Consider the following 24,712-nt stretch of genomic DNA (forward strand, 5'->3'; position numbering starts at 1 on the left):
TGTTGGCACTGCCACCATTCCTATGATCAGCTATTTCTTCTATGACCCCATTTATTTTCTATGCCAAATTCACTTCCAGAGTTACCACTTTTTTTTTTTTTTTTTTTTTTTTGCGTTATGTGGGCCTCTCACTGTCGTGGCCTCTCTCGTTGCGGAGCACAGGCTCCGGACATGCTGGCTCAGCGGCCATGGCTTATGGGCCTAGCCGCTCTGCGGCATGTGGGATCTTCCTGGACCAGGGCACGAACCCGTGTCCCCTGCATCGGCAGGTGGACTCTCAACCACTGCGCCACCAGGGAAGCCCCAGAGTTACCACTTTTTGTTTCTTTGCTGTGATTTCATCTTTGTTGATCATTTGTTTCCCTCTGTTGATTACCATTTTTGTAAAATGTCATGTGGGTTTATCATTGGGGGGACAAATAAGCAGTGCAACTACATGCTTTGCTGTCTGTGTGTGAACTGAATAACAGATAGGCAGTAACCAGTCAGGGATAGGATTTGGGAAAAGAATTCTGTTTGTGGACCGAAGAGCTAGCATCAAAGTTTGTATCTGTGGGGCTTCCCTGGTGGCACAGTGGTTGAGAGCCCGCCTGCTGATGCAGGGGACACGGGTTTGTGCCCCGGTCCGGGAGGATCCCACATGCCGTGGAGCGGCTAGGCCCGTGAGCCATGGCCACTGAGCCTGCGCGTCCGGAGCCTGTGCTCTGCAATGGGAGAGGCCACAACAGTGAGAGGCCACAACAGTGAGAGGCCCGCATAACGCAAAAAAAAAAAAAAAAAAAAAAGTTTGTATCTGTGTACTTTCTCCTAGTTAATATATGATGGTAACTGAAATTTAAACCCTGTCGTTTTGGAGGCTGGTGTTATTTAACTAAAGCATGGTAACGGAAATGCATGCATGTCTGAACCATGCAAAGTGAGGACCTCTTGCATTACCCTGTAATGTTCATAAAATATATTGGGATTGAGAATGACCCATTACAACAAAGAATAACCATCATGGCAGGGAGCACACTGGGGCACATTGGAGCCCTGGAGAGAAACAATTGCTTGAGTAGCACACAGACTAGTCCATATCTGTCCTGCAGAAGAAGCTGGGAGGGGGCATCTTTCTTGGTAGAAATCAGCTGGACCTTGTCCCAGCATAGACATCACCAAAGGAAGAAAGAGAGAGGATGTGAAGAAAATTGCAGACCCTAATCAATACCTGAGAGGGCAGTGTTTGTAAGCACAGGTGAGATGATCCTTTGGAACATCCTAAATCAAGTGTGTGGAGGTCTCTTGTGAAGGTGGATCTCAAAGATCCTGCAGTGGCAGCTGGGGGTAGAGCCAGAGAAAACTAATTTCTGGCATTGTGACCCAATTGTCCACATCTATTGGTATAGTGAGAGCAATATGATTCCTGATGTCTTGCTTTGGGAGTGCTTAAGAGCCATAGAGAAAGTCTAATCTTAAAAGAATACACTTGAGGTATCTTGGAGGGTGTCTTTGGAGAGCTTCTAAGGGTCTTTTGACTCCTAAATGAGATTTTCTCAATTGGAAAAGAGAAATTTTTAGTTACCTGTTGAGGAATCAAGTGGCTGTCCCAGGCCATAAATACAGAGACAATTCTAGAAAAAGTAGCAAGGGTGTGTAGGGAACTTTCTGGAAAAGGTATTTTGAGAAACCACCTCTCAGCTGCCTCTAGAGAACCATATTTCTATTCATTAACCTCTCAGATGTATAAAGATTAAGCAGGAAGAAGTACCTTTGAACTTCACCTAATAGTTTAAGTATTGCTCATCTGTGATGTTCACAAAAATTGCCAGTTTTGTGTAAAATCTTACGGGCCCTATGTGCAGCAATTGCTGCAGTGTCTGTTACTATGGACACTCACTATTATGGCAGTTTTGCTTTATGAACTGGACCACAAAGTGTGAGTAGAATGTTCGCTCTTATCTAAGGGGTGAGGACAGGAGGTACTTACCACTTAACTATCTAAAAGAGAGCTTGTACAGCTCTGGTGAATTTCAGTGGCTCCAAACTGCATTCCCTAAACCTTCTGTACCAGTTCATACCTTCATAAATATCTGTCCGAGATGGGTTTCTTCCTCTAAACCGAGAACAGGCACTGGCTAGGTTGGATTGCTGCTATGTTATGCTGGAGTGGGCCAAAGGTAACATTCTGGGCTTCCTTCTGAAGCAGCAGGGGCTGGGAGAATCAGGAAGAGGTGGGTAGATGAGGCCAGATGCACTTCCTGGGATGGTGAAGGATGAGTTAAGCAGGAGATTCCTGTGTAAGGTTCAAGATGCCAGGATTCAAAAGAGAACAAGATGCTGGTGCCAGGAGCCAATGTGGCTTTGTTCAGTGCTTTTGTGCAAGCCATTCCCAGGAAAGCTTGGGATGGAGAGTTTCATTGCCTCATTACCTAGTGGCAGTAACTCATCTCAGGAGTGGAAAATTCCAACACAAACATGCACTCGGGTAGATTCTCTATGGCAACATACTTTAGTATTACCACCTCACCCTCCTTTCCATCTAACTTCCAGGCCAAGCTTAGGTTCTGAAGAGGAGGAAGAACCTCCTTCTACCTTCTTAGGGTCTTCAGTTGGGCCTAAAAATTAAACTGATATATGACAAATTAACGGGAGAAAAGCATACAAATTTTATTTCATATTTGTACTTGTACATGGGGGTCTTCAGAGGCAAATGAAGACCCAGAGAAGCTCTTAGGCCCATAAACTTATATACCATTTTATACAAAAAATGGCAAATTGTGGGGATGCAACAAGACAAATGAACTTGGGCTAGGGGCAGTAAATTGTGGGACAGTGATTAGGAAATATATGAGGGAAACTAACAGAAGATAAGGCTTATTTTAGTAGGTTTGTTTGTAAAGGTCATTTTGCCATTGACTTCCAGGCTCTGCTGATAAGAATGTGCTTTTCTCCGTGGTATAGGGAGGGCATCTTTCTCATGGGAAACTTTATAACCTGCTTTGAGGTGGGATTGGGGAGAGCAGAGAGTTCTTCCTGCATCTGCTCTTTCTCAAGTGCTTTCAGCTCAGAATGATCAATATGCCAAAGGGGTGTAGTTTGAGGTGGCATGTTCTGAATTTCTTCAGTTCCAAATTCCATCATGGGGCAGTCATGGTTCATCCCTCCAGTGTGAACACAGCAGAGGTGCTGCCAAAGGGCCACACCCTCCTCCCCCACCCCCATGGCAGTAAAAGGATCAGGTCCAGATCCTCAAAGAGTGATCTTTTTCTCAGTTAGGTTTGATGCTAGGACAGCTGTAAGCTTCCTACTGGGCACATAATGCTAATTTGCATATCGTAGAAAATATAAGTGTTTTGTAAGCTCAGGTGACTCAGGAGACTGTGAGCCAGTGGGGAGATGTGCCCACAGAGTTGGTACAACGATACCTACTTTGCGGGGTGTTGAAATGGTAAAATGATGGTTTTTTTATAAGTCTTTCCAAAAATATCTGACTTCTGGGCCTGCCATAGACCTGCAAAATCAGAAGCTTGTGGTAAAGGCCCCACAGACTCTATTTTTAACAGGGGATGGGTGAGACTTTGGTATGTTTGGCTCAGAGTGGGTTGCTTGGCCAGCACTCAGGGACTACTAGAATTTCATAAGGTACCTGGCACCCTACCTGGCATATAAATGGTAGCTATGGTTGCTACTGTTATTCTTATCATTATTCAGTTCAGTAAAGAAAAACAATGTTCCAACCCTAAGAATTAGCCAAAAATAGAATGGGTTGCCATTGAAGGTGCTACTATCACTGTCATGGAAACTGAGATATGAATGAGTCTATAGCTTGGTGGTTAAGAGCACAATCTCTGGAGCCAGAGTGCATAGGTTTGAATGCTAACTTTTCCACTTATTAGTTCCTTAACCTTGGACAGGTGACAGTGATTCAGTTCCCTCATCTGTAAGTCAGAGATAGTAAATAGTATCTGTGTTCATCATATACTTGTAAGAATGACCATGTATCAAATTTAAAAATTAAAAAAGCATGTTTAAACAATATTTTACTATCTCTGAAATTAGAGTACACTATATAATCAATGGCGTGTCATAATATAACCCGTGGCATTATTCTTTCTTTCTTAGTGGCACACAACATGATTCTTCTTACAATTAACAGTAGCTTAGATTTAATCAAATATGGTAAATTATCTCCTCCATGGAAATTGCTAACAACAGTGTTGACACATAACGAGCACTCAAAAGGGTAGTTACTATTGATTTAATTGAGATTTTTCAGGAGAGGATTACGTTTCTAGTGGGTACCTGGATTTGGTAATATTTACCTCTTCCAAGCTTAATTGGAAGCCCTGGTGTGCTTCTCTCAGTATAATTATTTTCAGAATTCAGTATTAATTGTCTTTATGTTTTCCACTTGAGACTCTGGACTTTCCCTTTCCTTTTGCTTTCCATCTTGATTTAGAGCAGGTCTCTAGGCTCTTCACCAGTTGGATTACTGCTGTGGAAGGTTCACCATGCTTTCTTCATTATCTGGGTTGGGTTGTAGTTGTTTTACTTGAGGGTCTTAGTGTTAGACCTTATTGTATAATACCACTCTTTGTTTCGTCCATATTCTTACATGGACAGGAAAGGGAAATAAACATAACAGGCTCAAAGTAAGTCAGATACACATGGTTTCAGCTTGAGAATGGGTGTTATCCTAATAATGATATTAAGAAAACTCCTCCGCATCCTCAGTAGAATGCTGACCAAAATTAGTTCCACCACGAAATGGTACCTATAGTACCTCTTTTATTTATTTATTTTTTTGCGGTACGCAGGCCTCTCACTGTTGTGGCCTCTCCCGTTGCAGAGCACAGGCTCTGGACGCACAGGTTCAGAGGCCATGGCTCACAGGCCCAGCCGCTCCGCGGCATGTGGGATCTTCCCAGACCGGGACACGAACCCGTGTCCCCTGCATCGGCAGGCAGACTCTCAACCACTGCGCCACCAGGGAAGCCCTACAGTACCTCTTTTAATTTATCTCACTTAGAACTGGCAAGGCTAATGCAAGGTTTAGTTATTTTTGCAATATTACATTTAATATAAATGGATACTTGACCAACTTCCAAAAGAATATGTGAGGTAGATGATGATAAAAGGTAAGGCACTTATGGATCAAGGAGTTCAGAGTCTATCCGAAGGAAGCAGAGGGAATAGATGTTTCTAGGCACTTTTGTGAAAAATTGTGTTGCTTATGCAATCCGTTAGGCTTTATTTCCTGGCAGCTAAAGCACAAAAATAAGTGTACATAATTTTGTAGTCTCTGTTACCAAACAGAGAATGTTACTGAATTTATTTACAGAAAAGAAAACATCATCCTGGAAATTAAAGTCAAGCAAGTATTTATCAGGTTGATTTCTGATCATGGAGGGATATACTGTACATTACCTAAAGAAACTATTTCCGATAATTTTACTGGCTCTATGAAAATAAATATATTATTAACAAATACATTTGAGATGCTCCCATTAACCTATAAGTTACAGAAGGCACTCTGAAAAGAGTCACAGCATGTAGTGACCATTTAAATGAATCATTCAAACTGGAATACTTTTGGGAGTAAAAGGGGCGCTGTTGATAATTATTCCAGGAAAGCAGATGAAAACCAGGACTGGCCTGGCAAAAACTGAAATGTGTGGTCACCCCAGTAGAGGGTTTCCATGCCATCTCTTTAAGATCTAAGTTGGTAGGAAAATTTTAAGAGTACAAGGCAACAGAGACAAAGTTGTTGAATGAAAAAAAGCATGAGGAAAGTGTAGACAATCAGAATAGCAGGACATTATGTGAGTCCTGCTGATGATTCTTAGTTAATGAAACCTAGACATTTATTTTAAGTCTGAAGCTTGAAGAGCTATGGACAACGTTTGTGGAGGTCACAAACATGGTACCCTGAAAATTCTTTGCAGATTCCCAAAAGAAATTTTTCACTGACAATATTATAATAGATTCAGATTTACAGAAATCAATCGAGCATAGGCATAAGTTATAATCAATAGGCATAAGTTGGAGTTAGGCTGAATGAATAAAAACCTAAACAGTTAAGGATTTTTAAAACATTTCCTAGCTTCCAAAAAAAATGAATGGGAGGCATTTTATTTTGTTTTTCAGCAAGAGGTATGCAAAGCTGATTCTCTGCAAAAATGTAATGGATCTGACTTCAAAGAGAAGAACTGCAGGTAAGATTGCAAATGCTGGAATTTAGTACCCCACTTTTCATGACATAGGTATGGCTTAGTGTCTTGGCGACTTAGAATACATGTAAGGTTCGCCTTACGTGAGCTTTTCTGATAACTCAGATAGAGTTGCCTGGATTCCCTGGTTCCTTGTGCTTTTCATTGTGCTGTATAAACAAAGTTAAAGATGTACATTTCTAGTAAGATCCTGGTAAGAGTCTAGGAAAATTGGGAGCAATCTTTTAGTGACAGTGTGAATCTGTATCTTCATTTTCTTTAGTTTTGTAAAGAGAATAGAAATACCAAGTCTAGTGTGAGCATTTTGGGTGAACCTTTAGTCAGAGGGATATTATATTATAAACAAGCTCCACTGTTGTTTTAACGGATGCCTTTCCCCAAAGGCAGCGTAGTTCTCTGTTATCTTAGCAGGTTTGGATTTAGGACTGGGGAACTTGCTAGAGCTTCTTCATCACCACTGGTGTATTGTTGGGTTTCTCCGCCCACACAGAGCCTCTGGAGAATTGGAAGAGTCTCTTTTCTTGAGGAGCAGAGAGAGGGCTGGCTTAGTGTTGCACTCATTTTCAAAGGTTCTCTGAGACCAGAGGTTTAGAAATGAAAGCCTGCTATATCTGCTTTGATGTGTCAGAACAAAATTAGAGACATTTCCAGTACTTGGATGGAAATGTCAGCTGATAATATGAAAAGGTAGAGTGCACAGGGCATATCTTGGTAAGTCTGATAAAAATGGCATCCAGGAGATGGCTGGTAATTGGATCCTATAAATGTTATAATGAAGTCTGTGCCCCCTGAAGGAATGCAGGCAAAAGTCTGTGAAATGCACAAGCAGGATTTAGAGTGAGCCAGGCCATGGTCTATTTTGGGCCACACTTTGGGCCACACTTAGAGCCACGTGGGTGTGACCGAGTTGCTGCTACTGCCTGAGTCTCAGCCTGGTACTAATTGAAAGGTGCTGAATACTTCTCTCCAGCTCTCCAGAGACCATTCCTTGCCCATCCACAGGGCAGAATAGATTATGATTCCCTGACCACAAAAACTAAGCAGGTTAACTCTGGCTTTAAGGTTTTAAGGACGTATCCAGCCAGATGCTGCCTAAGATGCTGATGTGGTTTGATCGGCAAGCCACATTAGCACCGATATTTAAAAATAGAGTGATTTAAAACAGAAATATATAGACTTCTAAATTATCTGAATAATTGAAAGCTCCTATAATACCAGTTCCACATTGCATCCTGGTAATGATCAACTAGACTCCTTGTAGAAGTGGGGCATGTACTCTCTGGATGCCTTTTTTCAACACAGCTGTTGTGCTAGTTGCCTTTACAACCTGCCTTCTTCTCCCATTTTTGTTGCCTGCTTAACCTTTTTAAACGTTTTATTTTGTAACCCTGATCAAGACTAATGGGAAGTCACCATGGCTTAATGGAAGGCTCAAAGGCTTACAAACACAGAGAGATCTCAATTTGAATCTTTCTATAACATTTATTAGGTGGATAATTTTGAACAAATAACTTCTGAGTCTCCGTTTATATATTTGCAAAATGGGAGTATTAATGCCTACCATGAAAGGTTTTTTTGAGGAGTCAAGAAAATATACAGTAAAAAAAATTTTTTAAGATAATTAAAATGTATAGAATATAGTGTAGTGCCTGGCACAAAGCAATAGCAAATAAAAACTAGTTGTTGTTATTATTTGTTTCTTTCTACACTGCTGTTTAATAAAACAAATCCATTAAGTCTTTGATAACGTTCAAAACACTCAAAAATAAAATAGCTGTGCAGTAGATATGGTAACATGTGCATTCTACCTGTTGCTGTTATATTTTACATCTTCTCACAAAAACTACATTGTGCTTATTGGTTATTTTAGGGTTTTTTCTCAGAAAATATAGATTCCTTTACGTTTTCTTGACTCAGCATTTATTTTTTTTATATTTAACAGGAGAAGTAGAATAATATAATAATATAGGTTATTTGTGGATTATATGATTTTTCTGTTTCTTATAATACTTAAAAATATTTGTCTTTAACCTGTATTTCTTTATACTCTGAGTTGGGTTGTAAAACAAATGCAACAAAAGTCAAGACAAGAAAAAAAAGAATAATGTAATAGAATGGAGGGAAATCAATATGAAGGGACCCCCTCAGATGAGATGGAAGGTTGAAGTGACAGAGACTTTCCTTCTGCATTTTCTCACAGCTGAGGCAATAAGGGAACTTCATCGGGAGAGGGAATAGCTACCATGTTGCAGATACTAGGATAGGTGGCTCTGTATTTGTGTGGATAGATTCCTTCTTGTTTTCTTATACAACCATCAGTTATTATACACGAAGGAGCCCACAATGGAGGAGAAAAGGGCAATGAGGGCTTTAGTTTGATCCCATTTGAGGAATTGTTTTCTCCTTAACTAACAGAGTAAAACAACTGAACAATAAGAATTCGTAGTTTGTGGAAGTAAGCATCCCAGGAAATGCCTCCTAAATTATTATTCTCTGTTTTTATTAGGCTTGATTGCCAGATCAAGTTCATCCTGAAATAGGTTGGTGTGTTTTCATTGTGTTGTGTGTGTGTGTGTGTGTGTGTGTGTGAGAGAGAGAGAGAGAGAGAGAGAGAGAGCGAGAGAGAAAGGGAGAGATGGATGGATGGATGGGGTGGGGAGAGAAAGAGAAATGGTGAGATGACAAGATGATGTGATGATGTATGTGGATGGCCATGTAAGAGGAGGCTAGGATTGAAGAGAGAAGTGAGCAGCCAGGGTTGTCAGTCTTGCTGATGCCCCCTGACCCATCCCACCACTTCAACAAGCAACTTTGCTGTCACATGCATCTCTTTTATAAGCAGAGCCTTTCCCCTGGCTTGTTAAAAATGACTTTCATCCCAAAGAGCCCTGCTTCTCTTTGGGAGGTAGTATTTTCTGTACACCTCCAGTAGTCAATAGGATCCTTTCAATATTTGCTCAAAGAGGAAACTAGAGATTTTATACTTTTTGTTTTTTTCCTTAGCCAAACTTCAATGACTGCCTTCCATTCCATCTGGGATGCTGGGGCAATAGACCTAGATATTTTTGGTAGTGCCTTTAACCCCTAAAAAATAAGGAGTGTCTGGAATTAATAATTAGAAGGGAGATGAGGCTGCCTTATGGAATGTGTATTCATTGGGAGGAGCAAAGCACCTGGTAAAGTTCCCAGTGAGACTGGAACTAGCTTCCTACCTGAGCAGAGCAGAAGCAGAGAAAAGAGGTGTCATGGGTAAATCAGAGAACTTTTATCTGGATTGCTCACATGAAACTTACAGATATAAACACTGATGATGCAGTCTTTTTCAGTTGTGGGAAAGATTTTATAAATGATACTTTAAGAGGAAGAAGAGATCTCTATTTTCACTCTCGTCTCTTATCATTATAACAATTTCATCTCTGTCCTATTTGTACCATGGGCTTTTACAGCTTATGAATCTTTTATAATTATTTTTCAGAAAGAGTTTCATGCTTTTATTAGATAGTTGGATGCTTATTACATCTTTACTGAGTCCTTATTATGCAGTTAATCTGTGAGTCTTGGCACTCTGCTTTAAGGATCTTATTATTTAATAAACAAATGCATAGACATGTACTTCATCAACATTGTCATTGAGGAAGGCTCAGCAAGAGAAAGTTGACAGCACACAGAGATTTTACTTAATTATAAAATTTTTTTAACATCTTTATTGGAGTAGAATTGCTTTGCATTGTTGTGTTAGTTGCTTCTGTATAACAAAGTGAATCAGTTCTACGTATGCATACATCCCCATATCCCCTTCCTCTTGTGTCTCCCTCCCACCCGCCCTATCCCATCCCTCTAGGTGGTCACAAAGCACCGAGCTGATCTCCCTGTACAATGCAGCTGCTTCCCACTAGCTAGCTATTTTACATTTGGTAGTGTATATATATCAATGCCACTCTCTTACGCCATCCCGGCTTGCCCTTACCCCTCCCCACGTCCTCAAGTCCATTCTCTACGTCTGTGTCTTTATTCCGGTCTTGCCCCTAGGTTCTTCAGAACTTTTTTTTCTTTTTTTTGATTCCATATATATGTGTTAGCATACGGTATTTGTTTTCCTCTTTCTGACTTACTTCACTCTACATGACATACTCTAGGTTCATCCAAATTACTACAAATAACTCAATTTCATTTCTTTTTATGGTTGAGTAATATTCCACTGTATATATGTGCCACATCTTCTTTATCCATTCATCTGTCAATGTACACTTAGGTTGCTTCCATGTCCTGGCTATTGTAAATACTACTGCAATGAACATTGTAGTACATGAATCTTTTTGAATTATGGTTGTATCAGGGTATATGCCCAAGAGTGGGATTACTGGGTCATATAGTAGTTCTATTTTTAGTTTTTTAAGGAACCTCCATACTCTTCTCCATAGCGGCTGTATCAATTTATATTCCCACAAACACTTCAAGAGGGTTCCCCTTTCTCCACACCCTCTCCAGCATTTATTGTTTGTAGATATTTTGATGATGGCCATTCTGACAAATGTGAGGTGATACCTCATTGTAGCTTTGATTTGCATTTCTCTAATGATTAGTGATGCTGAGCATCTTTTCATGTGTTTGTTGGCAATCTGTATATCTTCTTTGGAGAAATGTGTATTTAGGTCTTCTGCCCATTTTTGGATTGGGTTGTTTGTTTTTTTGGTATTGAGCTGCATGAGCTGAGTGTATACTTTGGAGATCAGTGCTTTGTCCTTTGCTTCATTTGCAAATGTTTCTCCCATTCTAAGGGTTGTCCTTTCATCTTGTTTATGGTTTCCTTTGCTGTGCAAAATGTTTTAAGTTTCATTAGGTCCCATTTGTTTATTTTTGTTTTTATCTCCATTTCTCTAGGAGGTGGGTCAAAAAGGATCTTGCTGTGATTTATGTCATAGAGTGTTCTGCCTAAGTTTTCCTCTAAGAGTTTTATAGTGTCTAGCTTACATTTAGGTCTTTAATCCATTTTGAGTTTATTTTTGTGTATGGTGTTAGGGAGTGTTCTAATTTCATTCTTTTACATGTAGCTCTCCAGTTTTCCCAGGACCACTTGCTGAAGAGGCTGTCTTTTCTCCATTGTATATTCTTGCCTCCTTTATCAAAGATAAGCTTACCATATGTGCATGGGTATATTTCTGGGCTTTCTATCCTGTTCCATTGATCTATATTTCTGTTTTTTTTGTGCCAGTATCATACTGTCTTGATTATTGTAGCTTTGTAGTATAGTCTGAAGTCTGGGAGTCTGATTCTTCCATATCTGTTTCTCAAGATTGCTTTGGCTATTCGGGGTCTTTTGTGTTTCCATACGAATTGTGAAATTTTTTGTTCTAGTTCTGTGAAAAATGCCAATGATAGTTTGATAGAGATTGCATTGAATCTGTAGGTTGCTTTGGGTAGTATAGTCATTTTCACAGTGTTGATTCTTCCAATCCAAGAACATGGTATATCTCTCCATCTGTTTGTATCATCTTTAAATTCTTTCATCAGTGTCTTATAGCTTTCTGCATATAGGTCTTTTGACTCCTTAGGTAGGTTTATTCCTAGATATTTTATTCTTTTTGTTCCAGTGGTAAATGGGAGTGTTTCCGTAATTTCTCTTTCAGATTTTTCATCATTAGCATATAGGAATGCAAGAGATTTCTGTGCATTAATTTTGCATCCTGCTACTTTACCAGATTCATTGATTAGCTCTAGTAGTTTTCTGGTGGCATCTTTAGTATTCTCTCTATATATTATCATGTCATCTGCAAACAGTGACAGCTTTACTTCTTCTTTTCAATTTGGATTCCTTTTATTTCTTTTTCTTCTCTGATTGCTGTGGGTAAAACTTCCAAAACTATGTTGAATAATAGTGGTGAGAGTGGACAACATTGTCTTGTTCCTGATCTTAGTGGAAAGGCTTTCAGTTTTTCACATTTGAGAATGATATTGGCTGTGGGTTTGTCATATATGGCCTTTATTATGTTGAGGAAAGTTCCCTCTATGCCTACTTTCTGGAGGGTTTTTATCATAAGTGGGTGTTGAATTTTGTTGAAAGCTTTTTCTGCATCTATTGAGATGATCATATGGTTTTTCTCCTTCAGTTTGTTAATATGGTTTATCACACTGATTGATTCGCATATAGTGAAGCATCCTTGCATTTCTGGGATAAACCCTACTTATCACGGTGTATGATCCTTTTAATGTGCTGTTGGATTCTATGTGCTAGTATTTTGTTGAGGATTTTTGCATCTATGTTTATCAGTGATATTGGCATGTAGTTTTCTTTCTGACATCTTTGGCTGGTTTCAGTATCAGGGTGATGGTGGCCTCATAGAATGAATTTGGGAGTGTTCCTCCCTCTGCTATATTTTGGAAGACTTTGAGAAGGATAGGTGTTAGCTCTGCTCTAAATGTTTGATAGAATTTGCCTGTGAAGCCATCTGGTCCTGGGCTTTTAATTCTTGGAAGATTTTTCATCACAGTCTTAATTTCAGTGCTTGTGATTAGTCTGTTTATATTTTCTATTTCTTCCTGGTTCAGTCTCAGAAGGTTGTGCGTCTCTAAGAATTTGATCGTTTCTTCCAGGTTGTCCATTTTATTGGCATATAGTTGCTTGTAGTAATCTCTCATGATCCTTTGTATTTCTGCAGTGTCAGTTGTTACTTCTCCTTTTTCGTTGCTAATTCTATTGATTTGAGTCTTTCCCTTTTTTTCTTGATGAGCCTGGCTAATGGTTTATCAATTTTGTTTATCTTCTCAAAGAACCAGATTTTAGTTTTATTGGTCTTTGCTATTGTTTCCTTCATTTCTTTTTCATTTATTTCTGTTCTGATCTTTATGATTTCTTTCCTTCTGCTAACTTTGGGGATTTTTTTTTTTTGGTTCTTCTTTCTCTAATTGCTTTAGGTGTAAGTTTAGGTTGTTTAGTTGAGATGTTTCTTGTTTCTTGAGGTAGAATTCTACTGCTATATACTTCCCTCTTATAACTGCTTTTGCTGCATCCCATAGGTTGTGGGTTGTTGTCTTTTCATTGTCATTTGTTTCTAGGTATTTTTAAATTTCCTCTTTGGTTTCTTCAGTGATCTTTGGTTATTAAGTAGTGTACTGTTTAGCCTCCATGTGTTTGTATTTTTTAGAGATTTTTTCCTGTAATTGATATCTAGTCTCATAGCATTGTGATCAGAAAAGATACTTGATAGTATTTCAATGTTCTTAAATTTACCAAGGCTTGATTTGTGACCCAAGATATGACCTATCCTGGAGAATGTTCCATGAGCACTTGCTAAGAAAGTGTATTCTGTTGTTTTTGGATGGAATGTCCTATAAATATCACTTAAGTCCATCTTGTTTAATGTATCATTTAAAGATTGCATCTCCTTATTTATTTTCATTTTGGTTGATCTGTCCATTGGTGAAAGTGGGGTGTTAAAGTCCCCTACTATGATTGTGTTACTGTTAATTTCCCCTTTTATGGCTGTTAGCATTTGCCTTATGTACTGAGGTGCTCCTATGTTGGGAGCATAAATATTTACAGTTGTTATATCTTCTTCTTGGATTGATCCCTTGATCATTATATTGTGTCCTTCATTGTCTTTTGTAATAGTCTTTATTTTAAAGTGTATTTTGTCTGATATGAGAATTGCTATTCCAGCTTTCTTTGGCTTTCCATTTGCATGGAATATCTTTTTCCATCCCATCACTTTCAGTCTGTATGTGTCCCTAGGTCTGAAGTGGGTCTCTTGTAGATAGCATATATATGGGTCTTGTTTTTGTATCCATTCAGCCAGTCTATGTCTTTTGGTTGGAACATTTAAAAACCATTTAGATTTAAGGTAATTATTGATATGTATGTTCCTATTACCATTTTCTTAATTGTTTTGGGTTAGTTTTTGTAGGTCTTTTCCTTCTCTTGTGTTTCCTGTCTAGAGAAGTTCCTTTAGCATTTGCTGTAAAGCTGGTTTGCGGGTGCTGAATTCTCTTAGCTTTTGCTTGTCTGTAAAGGTTTTCATTTCTCCATAGAATCCGAATGAGATCCTTGCTGGGTAAAGTAATCTTGGTTTTAGGTTTTCCCCTTTCATCACTTTAATTATGTCCTGTCACTCCCTTCTGGCTTGCAGACTTTCTGCTGAAAGATCAGCTGTTAACCTTATGGGGATTCCCTTGTATGTTATTTGGTGCTTTTCCCTTGCTGCTTTTAATATTTTTTTTTGTATTTAATTTTTTGATAGTTTGATTAATATGTGTCTTGGCATGTTTCTCCTTGGATTTTCCTGTATGAGACTCTCTGTGCTCCTGGACTTGATTAACTATTTCCTTTCCCATATTAGGGAAGTTTTCCACTAAAATCTCTTCAAATATTTTCTCAGACCCTTTCTTTCTCTCTTCTTCTTCTGGGACCCCTATAATTCGAATGTTGGTGCATTTAATGTTGCCCCAGATGTCTCTGAGACTGTCCTCAATTCTTTTCATTCTTTTTTCTTTATTCTGCTCTGAAGTAGTTGTTTCCCCTATTTTATCTTCCAGGTCACTTATCCATTCTTCTGCCTCAGTTATTCTGCCATTGATTCCTTCTAGAGAATTTTTAATTTCAATTTATTGTGTTTTCATCATTGTTTGTTTGCTCTTTAGTTCTTCTAGGTTCTTGTTAAACGTCTCTTGTGTTTTCTCCATTCTGTTTCCAAGATTTTGGATCATCTTTACTATCATTACTCTGAATTCTTTTTCACGTAAACTGCCTATTTCTTCTTCATTTGTTTGGTCTGGTGGGTTTTTACGTTGCTTCTTCATCTGCTCTGTCTTCTCATTTTGCTTACCTTATTGTGTTTGGGGGTCTCCTTTTCACAGGCTGCAGGTTTGTAGTTCCTGTTGTTTTTGATGTCTGTCCCCAGTGGCTAAGGTTGTTTCACTGTGTTGTGTACACTTCCTGGTGGAGGGGACTAGTGCCTGTGGTCTGGTGGATGAGGCTGGACCTTTTCTTTCTGGTGCAGCCCAATTTTTTAATGAAAAAAAAATTCGCCCATCTTTTTTCAGCACTACAGTGGATTGAGTCTCCACATTTTTATGAGGACAAAATACTATTAAGACATGTTTTGTGAAAATATGGCTCCTTTCTTGTCCATATAATTGACGTAATGTGTTGCTCAAGTTTGCACTCTCAGTAGAATTGGGAAGTAAACCGGTCCATTAACGTTACTCCTTTTCTTCCAGTTGTAACACACAGTTCCAGGGTAGAATAGTTACTTCTGGCTAAGCGAGGCCTCTTTGGGGTAGTGGCAGATTTTTACAGGTTTCTCTCCCCTCTCATTCTCCCAGATGGCAATGCTGCAGGTGGCATCTTGCATGTTATCTCGAGGCCTGGGTCTCTGTCCTAGGGAAACTACTGGACGTGCTGGGCTCATGCAGCATTTGGACCCCACCGGGGTCTCCCAGGAGCAAGGGGTGACTTCTAGGGTTTCTCCTAACCAGTCAGATGGCCCCAAACTGACTCTGATGCTCCCAGGCTTCCCATTGCCACACACCACCACGCACAACACTGGTCACCTTATCTTTGATAAAGGAGGCAAGAATATACAATGGAGAGAAGATAACCTCTTCAATAAGTGGTGCTGGGAAAACTGGACAGCTACATGTAAAAGAATGAAATTAGAACACTCCCTAATACCATACACAAAAATAAACTCAAAATGGATTAAAGACGTAAATGTAAGGCCAGACACTATAAAACTCTTAGAGGAAAACATAGGCAGGACACTCTATGCCATAAATCACAGCAAGATCCTTTTTGACCCACCTCCTAGAGTAATGGAAATAAAAACAAAAATAAACAAATGGGACCTAATGAAAATTAAAAACTTTGGCACAGCAAAAGAAACCATAAACAAGATGAAAAGACAACCCTCAGAATGGGAGAAAATATTTTCAGATGAAGCAACTGACAAAGGATTAATCTCCAAAATTTACAAGCAGCCCATGCAGCTCAATATCAGAAAAACAAGCAACCCAATCCAAAAATGGGCAGAACACCTAAATAGACATTTCTCCAAAGAAGATATACAGATGGCCAACAAACACATGAAAGGATGCTCAACATCACTAATCATTAGAGAAATGCAAATCAAAGCTACAATGAGGTATCACCTCACACCGGTCAGAATGGCCATCATCAAAAAATCTAGAAACAATAAATGCTGGAGAGGGTGTGGAAAAAAGGGAACACTCTTGCCCTGCTGCTGGGAATGTAAATTGGTACAGCCACTATGGAGAAGAGTATGGAGGTTCCTTAAAAAACTAAAAATAGAAATACCATACGACCCAGCAATCCCACTATAGGGCATAAACCCTGAGAAAACCATAATTCAATAGGAGTCACGTACCACAATGTTCATTGCAGCTCTATTTACAATAGCCAGTACATGGAAGCAGTCCAATTGTCCATCGATAGATGAATGGATAAAGAAGATGTGGCACATATATACAATGGAATATTACTCAGCCATAAAAAGAAACAAAATTGGGTTATTTGTAGTGAGGTGGATGGACCTAGAGTCTGTCATACAGAGTGAAGTAAGTCAGAAAGAGAAAAACAAATACCATACGCTAATACATATATATGGAATCTGAAAAAAAAAATGGTTCTGAAGAACCTAGGGGCAGGACAGGAATAAAGACACAGACGTAGAGAATGGACTTGAGGACATAGGGAGGGGAAGGGTAAGGTGGGACAAAGTGAGAGAGTGACATGGACATATATACACTACCAAATGTAAAATAGATAGCTAGTGGGAAGCAGCTGCATAGCACTGGGAGATCACCTCCGTGCTTTGTGACCACCTAGAGAGGTGGGATAGGGAGGGTGGGAGGGTGGCGCAAGAGGGAGGACATAGGGGATATATGTATATGTATAGCTGATTCACTTTGTTATAAAACAGAAGCTAACACACCATTGTAAAGCAATTATACTCCAATAAAGTTGTTAAAAAAAAGGAAAGATACTGAGTAGTTCCCTGAGCGCTACAGTATGTCCTTGCTGATAGTAGTGTGTATATATATGTTAATCCCAAACTCCTAGGTTTTGTTTGTTTGTTTGTTTTTTCGGCACGCGGGCCTCTCACTGTTGTGGGCTCTCCCGTTGCGGAGCACAGGCTCCGGACGCACAGGCTCAGCGGCCACGGCTCACGGGCCCAGCCGCTCCGCGGCATGTGGGATCTTCCCGGACCGAGGCACGAACCCGTGTCCCCTGCATCGGCAGGCAGACTCTCAACCACTGTGCCACCAGGGAAGTCCACTCCTAGCTTTTTAAAGTGCCCTTTTAAACATGTAATTCAGGTCATGCCACTACCCTGATTACAGTCCTCCAGTTGCATTCCGTTATGCTTAGGTTAGAATCCAAGCTCCATCCCATGCCTCCAGCATTCTCCCTGTCCCAGCTCCTGCCCATTCTTCTAAACCCACCTCTGCCACTCTCTTTGTGGCTTATGATTGATTATCTAACCACATAGCACCTGCATTCCCTGAACACCTGGAGCGCGATCCTACCTTAGATCCCTTGAAGTAGCTATCCCTTCTGTGTGGAATCATCTTGTCCCAATTGTCTCAAGACTGGATCCTTTTTTAAATAATTATTCAAATGTCAGTGTAAAAAAACTATCATGTCCTCAAAAAGGTACTCCTGAATCGCCCAATTTCAGTAGATCTGTTATCTTTATCAATTCAGCATGTATGATTTTTTATAGGACTTACCACACTTAATTTTCTTGTTTATTTGTTGTCACTCTGTCCCTCCTCTACATTAGAATATAATATCATGAAAATAGAGATCCTGTCTAGTTGCTTGACTCCTTTAATGGTGGCATTTAATAAATATGTGAAAAAAGAAAAAAAGCAAGGAGTCCCTAGGAATGGAACAGGTATAGAATTTTGAGTTCACAGTCAGTAAAGATTATCCAAACGCTAGATGACTGATTGATGGAAATAATGTACAGGGTTTTTATTTAATTGTTCAACTAATATTTATTGATCATTTGTTATATATCAGTCACTGTGAAAGGCACATGGTTATACAAAGAGGAGAACATCAGTGACTGCCTGTGCCTGCCCTCCAGGAGTTTACAGTCCAGAGAGGAGGAAGATATGTGAACAAGACCTTACAGGTGCAATGCAGTGTGGTACTAGAGCCATACACACGGTGCAATGCCAACTAAAACTGGACTGAAAGAGACAGGGTATAGGGAAACTCATCTGACTCTTGAAAGAAAAAGAGGAATTTTCCCAATAGATTAGGTGTTAAGAAAGCTTTCTAAGTAAGACGGCAATGCAAAGAGAGCATGGTATGTTCTGGAAAGTGTAAAGAGCTTACTACGGCCTCAATGAAGGATATGCAGAGGTGGAGGGAAGAGAAACACATGATGAGAGACAAGACAGTGAGAGGTAGGTAGGAGCCAGATCAGGAAAGGCCTTGCAATGTTTCTGGAAGGAGTTTGGATTTTATCTGGTAGACAGAGAGGAGCCATTATACAATGATCAGATTTTCATTCTGGAAAGATAACCAGAGCAGTAGGGGAATAGTTGCAGAAGGCTGGGATCGGAGGCAGTTTGGAGTTATTTTAACAGATCAGAGATGGTAGAGGCATAAATAGAATCATTTGCAGGACATGGGCATACATAGAAGAAATTTAGCAGGTAATAAAACCAGGGTTTAGGTTGGCTTCCAACTCTGTGATTTAGAAGTTGTTCAATGTTTTAGCAAAAGAAAATAAAATCTACATGTCATCCTTGCTTCCTTTTTTTCTCTCCCAGCCCACATCCAGTTCTTCAGCATGTCTTTTCAGTTCTACCTCAGAAGTTATCCTAAATCTCTCCCTTTATGTTATCTTTACTCCTACCACCCTACTCCAGGATGTCACCAAAATAGGTACCTTTTGTCTTAACTGCAGTAGTTCCTAATTGTCACCTTCTTTCCATTCTAGTCCCCCAGTGGTCCATTCTCCACACAGCAGCTGGAGAGTCGTTCTGAAAGGTAGATCAGACCATGTCACTCCCCCACTAACAATTTTACTTCACATTTAGCGTTAAATCCTAGAGCCTTTCCCTGGTCTGAGATGCAGAGTCTTTGCCTCCTTCTCTGCCCTAATCTCAAAATTAATCTGCAAGTCAGCCTCGTCAGCTTTTCCCATTTCCTTTGTCTGCATTGTTCTTTTTCCAGATCTTTTCATAGTCTTACCTCTTCTTGTCAATCAGGTCTTAACTTAAACCCTGCTACTCCTGAGTATCTATAATTCTTTGGGTGTGTATAAATTTATATGTGCAGATATTAAATGTCATTTCTCATTGTCATGTAAGATCTTTAAAAGCAAGAATCTTGAGTATCTTATCGAGTACTCAACACAGTGCCTGGAACATAGTAGAATGTGAGTAAACATTTTTGAGAATGAATGAATAAATGAAAGAAAAGAGCCTTTCTTGATGCCTTTAGCTCCCTTCTTCCTGAGAGCAATTTAGGGGAATCCCTCTGCCTTCTTTGTCTGGTTTGCCTTCTTCCAGCCTGAAGTCTCCTCTTACAGCTGAGTGTTCCAGGAGATGCAGGTGGCTTTTGTTTGCAAATGGAAAACTGGCAGTCCTCCCACCTTTCTGTGTTTACAGTGTTTGCATGGAGCGAGGCAGGCCACAGATCTGCTCTAAGCCCGGAGCAGAAGGAGGGGGGGAAGAGAGGGAGATTGTTTTCCTTCAAGACCATGTGGCTTAAGTCTACAACCATGACAACACCACAACCCTGCACTGTTGATTTTCCCAACGTGGTCATGCTAACTGTGATTTAGTTTTCTTTGTTTTTTTAAATTTATTTATGGCTGTGTTGGGTCTTCGTTTCTGTGCGAGGGCTTTCTCCAGTTGTGGTGAGCGGGGGCCACTCTTCATCGCGGTGCACGGGCCTCTCACTGTTGCAGCCTCTCGTTGCGGACCACAGGCTCCTGACGCGCAGGCTCAGTAGTTGTGGCTCACAGGCCCAGCTGCTCCGCGGCATGTGGGATCTTCCCGGACCAGGGCTCGAACCCGTGTCCCCTGCATTAGCAGGCAGATTCTCAACCACTACGCCACCAAGGAAGCCCTGTGATTTAGTTTTAAATAGTTCAGTATAGACGTGTGGTCAACGTAGTGTGTGTAAATTAATAACACAATCTCAGGTGTTTTGTTAACACTGGAAGTGCCCCATCCAGGGATCCAACTCTCCAAAGATGTCTAGAAAAATGATTCTAACATCATTATTTAGAACTATATATCTGATGATTCATGGATTAACAGCAGTGATAATAGTATTGCTTTTTATTGGTGAAATGAGTAATAGTGTTCAAAACTTTCAGTTGGCTAGAAAGATGACACAAGCATGCCCTTTCATAATGAAAGCAAGGACCTGAAGTACCTGCCCCACCATGAACGATGCATCCAGCAAGCCCAGCAGCCCAGCATAGCATGCCAGGTGCAGAACTCAGTTTTTCCTAGTCCTGGCGTCCACTGTCCCTTAATGCAGATCCTGGGCATGTGATTCAGGGAGAAAGCAGGCTGATTTCACAATCAGAATATTGTGTGCTGGCCTCAGAGTGAAGCTTTCTCATATAAAGTACTAATGAGGGCAACCAAAAGACAGAGAACCCAAGCATCACTGAACTTTCGCGGGCAGGATGCATAACGTGTTTGCACCGGCTTCCTAAGAAATGTTTGTGCTGGTGGTAGGGTTTTCTCTGAGAATCATTTCTAATGCAATTTAGTCATGAGGTTGCGGGGAAGCGGGCAGATAACTCCACTTGTGCATTGTCAGAAGCTGTCTACATTTACTAAAGAGTCTGTTCCTTGTGAACGGCAAATTGACATAGGTTGCTTCAGAGGACGTGCCCGGCTCTCTCACATCACCCAGAGACCAGTGGTCCACAGGCTTGACTGAGCAGGGCAGCTGCCATTCAAGAGAGGGCCCGGGGAGAACTGGGCATATGGTGCCTATTGCCTTGCCTGGTCACTGATTAACTGCACATTTAGAAACCTTGCCTGTGAAAACTAGGGGAGGCTGGTTCAAAACAAGCACAGTGCTGTGTACCACAGTGTCACACATTTAAATCCTCATGGTGACACGGCTTTTATTACAAGAGATCTCAGTGTGGGGCTTCAGCAATACATAGACCAAACTTCAGGAGATTTGTGTCTCAGTTTGTAATTTCCTGGTGTCACCAACTTGCTAATGTTGATCTCTGCTTTCCAGTTTGACTTCATTTCTATGCTCGTCCAGTTTTCCTGAACCAGAATTCTGTCATTGCACCATTTCTCAAACTTCTCTGTTCAGGAAAGCAGCCTCCTTCTATTAAGAGCTCAACTAGTTTTCTTCTTAGTTGATCCTGAGAAAGTACAAATTTTTAGTATCCTCAGACTGTAGAAAGGGAGAATTATATCTGAAGACCAGCCACTTAGCAAATTCATGTTTTGGTTCATTAAAGCAAATTACAGTTAAAATACAAAAATGTCATATGACCTCTCAAGTTTATATAAGCCTTACCAACATTTTTTAAGAGAGTCAATTTAGCAGAGTGGATAAGAACGACTGTCTGGGAGTGAATCCTGGCTCTGAAACTGACTAGCTGAATGATCTTGGGAAATTTACTTTGCTGTGCTGCAGTTTCCTTACCTGTACAATTGCAAAAATAGTTATAATTTCTTAATGGGGTTGGCTTAATTAAATTTGGTAAGGCCTGAGAAGTGCTTAAAATACTGGCCAAAACTTGTTTTTTAAAAAATTAACTATTATCTGTATTATCAAGGCCATCCTCAATGATAACTTCGATAAACAGGAACTTTGTTGTAATGGAAAAATTGAAAGGATCCTATTTGCAGCATATCCACCCACCAGCTCTGTGACCTTGAAAAGTGATTTGACCTTTCTAGGCTCAGTCCTCTTGTTTATAAAGAAAGGGATTGACCCAGATAATTTCCAAGTTTTCCTGTAATACTAAAATGTTATGATTCTATGACATCGTTCTCCATTCTGAAGTTTAAAGAAAATGCTTTAAAGGAGAGTCTCAAAAAGAAGTAATAAAAGTATAAATGGAAAGGAGAGATTGTGTTTACATGTCTTTTCACTTGGAGTGAGAACAACTGGGTCCAGGCCTGGCCACTTAATTGTCCTTTCTAATCCACCCCACCTCTTGCTTTTTATTTTTCTTTTTGGTCTGATCTGGCTTTTGACAAGCATGTTGGTAATAATAGGAAAAGAATAAAAAGAAAAGCTTTGATTGAGGATAAACAGTTTGCAAGTGGGTTTGATGTGAGTGGGGGTCAGGGTGGTGGAGATGGGGTGTGTGTAGGCAGACATCTTATCCCAAGAGGCCAGAGAGAAAGTCCATGTCCAGAGAAAGTAAATACATGAAGTCAGGCCAGTGGTCTTACTAGAAAGGGACCAACTCCTGTACCTCATGGGATTGGGAATGAGAAAGCTGTTATTTGTTTTCTTGTTGTGTTAAAAATATGTAACACATGGTAGACAAGAGTTATTCCCGTATAACAAAGAGCTCTCTTTCACCCTATGATGAACCTATGGATTGGGTTGCCCTCTTCACCTGAGTTCTTGTCTTGCAGCCTTTCCAACTCAGCTCTGCCTCAGTGGCCAGTGCTATCTAAAACCAGGCTCCTTCCTGTCCCAGCAAGACAACTCTATTTCTGATTCTTACAGTCCACTTAAAACATGGGCAATAGATCTGAACAGACATTTTTCCAAAGAAGACACGGCCAAAAGGTGCATAAAAAGATGTTCAACATCATTAATCATCGGGGAAACGCAAATCAGAACCACAAGATATTACCTCATACCTGTTAGAGTGACTGTTTACGAAAAGACAAGAAATAGGGAGTTTTGGCAAGGATGTGGAGAAAAGGGATCCCTTGTGTACTGCTGGTGGGAAGGTAAATTTGTGCAACCTCTATATAAAGCAGAGAAACCTCAAAATTTAAAAATTTTTAAACCTCAAAAAAAAAAATTTTGAGCAGAGAAACCTCAAAAAAATTTAAACCTCCAAAAATTAAATACAACTACCATAGATCCAGCAATTCTGCTTCTGGGTATTTATCCAAGGAAGATTAAAACACGAATTCAAAAAGATACCTACACTCCCATGTTCATTGCAGTGTTATTTACAATAGCCGACATATGGAAACAAGCTAAGTGTTTGTTGGACAGATGAATGGATAAAGGAATTGTGCATATATATATATATATATATATATATATATATATATATATAAATATGTGCAATGGGATATTATTGAGCTATAAAAAATAATGAAATCTTGCCATTTGTGACAACATGGATGGACCCCTTAGGCATTATGCTATGTGAAATAGACAGAAATATAAACACTCTATGATCTCTCTTATATGTAGAATCTAAACAACAACAATAAAACAAACTAAGTTCATAGATTCAAAGAACAGATTGATGGTTATAGGAGGTAGGGAGGGGTAGGAGAAATAGGTGAACTGTTTTTATTTTATATTTTCAGTTTAAATAAAGTTAATAAAATTTTTTAAATCTTTGCTTATAAAGTACAAACTATTCCATTTTTAAGTTTTATCTCATATGGGGAAATCCTCCCTTTTCTGAAAAGTGATTCTATTTGCTAAAATACTAAGTGATAAAATAATAAAATGGCCAGTTTGATCAGCACCTTACAGACTGTGCATTTACCCCTTCCTCTCGCAGAGGAGTCGGAAACTCTAGAGGGATTCTTCTCAGCAAAGGGACTGTTGTCCAAACTGTGCATGAGGTGCATGAGCTCCAGGAGGGCATGCTCAGTCAGATCCCCGCATTCATCCTGAGCTTGACCCAAAGGCAAGCAGGGTTCTCTGAGCTTCTGCTCTCTCAGGGGCATGACGAGAATGTTCCCCATCCCACAGCTGTGTAGTGTAATTTAATGAGAAAAATGAGACACTGTCTGTGAACCTGAGTTATGGACAGAAAACATCCTTCCAATTAGGTGATTATATTTCAAGCTCCCAGCTAACTAGGCCTTAATGACCTATTTATAGTTGGAAACAGTTCATCTTTCCTCCAAGAGCTGGAAGTCTCCATCTTTTCATCATCTCTATAACCCTATGCATTTTTTCTTACTTAAAACGTCCTTAACAATACTCATTCTCTGACTTTTTCTGTATAGAAATTGTAATATGTGCTTTTCATTATCATCTTTCATGATCCATAATCCCAGTACTTCTGAGCTTTCCTTTTCACAGCACTTAGTTTGTACACGTATAAAACGTGAGGTAAATGACAGAAGTCAACTGATCTCTTTATATAAAGCTAAATTTCATAAAATATAAATTTAAGTGTTGTGATGCTTTTGTCAGAAACTGAACTATTGAATAACAGCAACAGTTTTTTGTTGCTGTTTAATGAGGAAGTATATGTGAACTTGACTTATGCATTAGAAAACAGCCTTCCAATTAGGTAATTATTTTAAGCTCCCTC

This window comes from Stenella coeruleoalba (genome assembly GCF_951394435.1).
Source record: "Stenella coeruleoalba genome assembly, chromosome: 3".
NCBI classification, from domain to species: Eukaryota; Metazoa; Chordata; class Mammalia; order Artiodactyla; family Delphinidae; genus Stenella; species Stenella coeruleoalba.